This window comes from Schistocerca piceifrons, chromosome 2 (assembly GCF_021461385.2).
Source record: "Schistocerca piceifrons isolate TAMUIC-IGC-003096 chromosome 2, iqSchPice1.1, whole genome shotgun sequence".
NCBI lineage: Eukaryota > Metazoa > Arthropoda > Insecta > Orthoptera > Acrididae > Schistocerca > Schistocerca piceifrons.
This window is the reverse complement of record NC_060139.1, coordinates 137,067,620-137,071,830: the sequence shown is the minus strand read 5'-3', so window position 1 is coordinate 137,071,830 and position 4,211 is coordinate 137,067,620. Positions and strand designations below refer to the sequence as shown.

Below are 4,211 nucleotides of genomic sequence, written 5' to 3'. Positions count from 1 at the left end.
ATATCAGCAAGTGGGAGGGGGGAGAGTTGGAAATTTCAAGAAGGGTTGGTAGGTGAAGGGGAAGGGATGGCAAGAGGTTTCTCAGAAGGATGGATTATCCCCTGGGGGCCGTAATCTATTTAACAAAAGAATTGGTTTAAGACCCGACAGTCAAAAGGGAACACAAGGTTTGCCCCTGAATGTATAGTTGCCTCTGATGTAAACAACCCACACCAACAAAACGTACTTGTGCTGGCCTTGCCTGACTACTTCCATGTGCAAGATTCTGACTGGGAATTTTAGAATTTTTTAAAAAGATACTACATCTGGCCTTCAGCTTAAGCCTGTTGACGTTCCAGCCTCAAGCGCCGTTGTACTGTGAGGTTTCAAATGGAAAAAGTCGTCTGTTTGTTCCTTTGATGCAGATCCAGTAGCGACAAGCATCACGCGATGGTGCTCTGCAACCTTTCACACATCGTCAGTTATGGTACTGCATACATGTAATGTTGCGAAGAGATGACATCAAACTGCCAGTAACACCACGTTATACTGGTCCCCATCGCATCACTAACAAAAGTGAGGAAACATTTGAAATCTTCGTAAACAGAGAGACGACTACTGCTCCATTGACAGAGTGAAGCCAGTGTTTGTCATACAAGAACCTTTACACCTGTATCTCACACACAACCAGATGAAACTCTGCCCATTAGCAAGCAGCCTCCACAAGAAACTTTGTTGACTGTGACTCAGCATCAATCACATCCTGGGCGCTGGGTACACTTCCTGGCATGATTCATGGGTGGCGCTCTGGATATTACTCAAGGACATGCTCTGCTTTCCAGAAGGGAGCTGTGTAGCAACGACGAGGGATAGCGACTGCAGAAATCAGATAATCAACTGATCGTTGGCAGACGTCAACAGGGTTCACGGACTAGCCACCAAGAGCACTGTGAATTGCTTTCTTCTTGCTTCAGCACAGAGTTCCATGACTTTAATTTTGTTGGTGCTTTTAGCTTTCCTTCCTTATTTGTTCAATTGGTTAACTACCAGAAAGACTTAACTGCAGAAGTTTTGGGTTACTGAGCAGATAATTTTTTCTTGTTAATATGTTGAATGTAAAGGCAAGCTATTTACCAAAATAAAACCACACATTCGTTCGCATATAATTCTTGCTGTGACTAGAACACAACATCGAGTTCGCAAGTCTAGCATCCCATAGACTTGTGAGATTGCAAAAGAGGTTTGGGGTAAGCTGCATAAAGTTTATGATGATTAATCTGCTGAAAACATTGATTTGCTTAGACAAAAATTTCATAACATTGTATGGAAAGCATTTGGTGGTATACCAGGCCATCTAGCTAAAATTTGATGAAATACAAACAGCAAACTCATTTTTTTTAACAAGTTCATTAATGATAGTGATCTTTGAGTACAATTTTTGCAAATTTTGCCCAAAGAGTTTGATTACATTTATATTGCATGGTACGATTTACCTGCTTAAGAGAAGGCATGGAGTAAGTTACGATGTTTACATTATGAGCTGAGAATAACAGATGCTGATGATGAAGGTGTTGCTACAGCAATGTCATTCACTACTGTAATATATGCAGATGATACAAGTCTAATAGTGAGCGACTATAAAAACTCGATACATTTCACTAATGATAAAATCCTTAAACATATTCAAACTTGGTTCGGCGCAAATACAATTTCGCTGAATGCAAAGAAAACAAATTATGTATAATTTGCTAAAATGATTCAGGCGCATGAGAAAGAGGAACTATCTCCACATTGAACAAATAAGAAGAGCAGGAACTCAGAAGCATGTTACGTAGATGGATATTAAACTCTACAATGCATATCTTAAAGGATGATAAAATTTTAAATTATAACTTAAAAATGGTAATAGATAAAGGTTGTTACTCAATGAATGAATATCTCGAAGATCAAGAAAATGATTTTATAATCTCCAATATATGTAATGCAGTTGTGTGATAAATCCAGTGAGAAGATGTATGTTTCAGTTTATACTATACTACTTTATTATCTATATCACTATATACTCTATATATAGTTATTGTGGGAAACAAATTACTATTCACCATTCATATGCAAAAAACTGTAAATGTATTGATATTGTTTTAGACAATTTCATTTTGTGAATTCCATATTTTTAATTTCTATGTACAACAGTCCAGTAAGGTTTGTACGATGACATAGATATTAAATAAGGAAATAAATAAATGACGCTGAAAATGAAGATCCACGAACAGTGAGAAAGGTCCAATCAAACTTCATCTGAAACAGGTACATCAAAAACATCTCATTATAAAAGGAATGAAGATAGAAAATGCTTTTCATGTTGTAAAGGAGGTCACTTATCAAAGCAATATTAAACAGGATTGGTTTATTTTAAATCTGAGAAAAAGGGCCATCGATTAAAAGAGTGTACTAGCACAGACAAAAGAGAAGGCTTTGCTATGTTGTGCCATAGTGTAACATCAACGGAAGTTAAAGAAATTGTAGCAACGCCCACACATCAAAAAATTAAGAAGAAAATTTTAATATTGAGAAGCCACAATTTTTCGTTAGACGTAAACGAACTGCACATTGGTAGTGGCGCAGTACATCACAGAAAAAAATCAGTGTTATCGGTGTGCTATGTATGAACCACTTGAAGTGGGTAGTGTCAAAAATAGCGGATTAATTGAAGCATTAGGTATAGGTCGAATTGATGTGCAGGTATTCGGTAGACAGAGCAATATTTTGAAGACGGATTCTGTAAGTTATTTTGTGTTAAGAAAGCTGTACAAAAATGAATAAATCAAATAATTGAAAATGATGGCATATTGTATTTTTCAAAACAATACTACATTTGTTTATGCTGCATCCTATGACCAAAATTGGTTCTATCGTTTGGCTATGAAGGTTGTTCATCAAGAGAAGTGTTGTGTTATTGATGAAACTGATGATACTTTACAGAGATGGCATGAAAAAATGAGTAAGTAAAAACAAAGGCGATGTGCATCACTATTTGAAGGAGCGTGGAACACAGACAATGATCGATAACAGCTTTTGTGTGGGTGTGTCTGTGGTAAATATCATTGACTGGAATTTGATGAAAGAATTTCGAAACCCACTAAGCCTGGAGAATTAGTTCATACAGGTGTTTGTGGACCAATGAAAGAAAATGATCTGGAGGGTCATCGATACTTTGTTGCTTTTGAAGTTAATTTTTCCAGTTTCAGCGTAACATGCAATGTGCGACACAAACATGAAATTAAAGAAAAGTTACCATTGTTCATCAGAATGATAAAGACTCAAGTTCAAGTTGCGTGAAAAATTACGTACAGGAGGTGACAAGAGGTTCCATAATAAAGACGTACATCAACACCCACAATCTGCAAACCACTTTGAATTGCATTTCAGAGAGTACCTCCCATTGTGTTAGTTATCAGAGTTTTTTGCCATTCTATTCATGCATGGAGGCAATGGTCTTGCTGCAGTGGATACACCGGTTCCCGTGAGATCACCGAAGTTAAGCGCTGTCGGGCGTGGTCGGGACTTGGATGGGTGATCATCCAGGCCGCCATGCGCTGTTGCCATTTTTCTGGGTGCACTCAGCCTCGTGATGCCAATTGAGTAGCTACTCGACCTAATAGTAGCAGCTCCGGTCAAGAATACCATCATAACGACCGGGAGAACGGTGTGCTGACCCCATGCCCCTTCTATCTGCATCCTCCTCTGAGGATGCCACGGCGTTCGGAAGGTCCCGATGGGCCACTTGTGGCCTGTAGATGGAGTGTTTTTTTTAATTCATGCATGGAGCGATTGAGGAATAATTGTTTAAATGTCTCTGAGCGTGTTGTAATTAATCTATTCTTGTCCTATGGGAGCAATACGTAGAGTTACGTAGTATATTCCCAGAATCATCATTTAAAATCGGTTCTTGAAACTTTGTAACTAAGCTTTTTCGGGATAGTTTACATCTATCTTCAGGAGCCTATTTAAAGGTCTTCAGAATCTATGTGACACTCTCCAAAGGGTAAAAAAAAATCCATGACAATTCGTGCTGTTCTTCTCTGGATACATTTAACACCCCCAGTAAGTCCTACTTGATATGGGTCCCACACACTTGGACAATAGTCTAGGATGCGTTGCACATTGGATCTGTGAGCAGTCTCCTTTATAGATTGATTGCATTTCCTCATTATTTTAGTCTGAGGGCTACC

General features: G+C 38.4%; 1 pseudogene; it reads left to right on the top strand.

The window, feature by feature from the left end:
- Nucleotides 1-3,466: 3,466 nt before the first annotated feature.
- On the top strand, nucleotides 3,467-3,584 carry LOC124778932 (annotated as a pseudogene).
- Nucleotides 3,585-4,211: the final 627 nt, after the last annotated feature.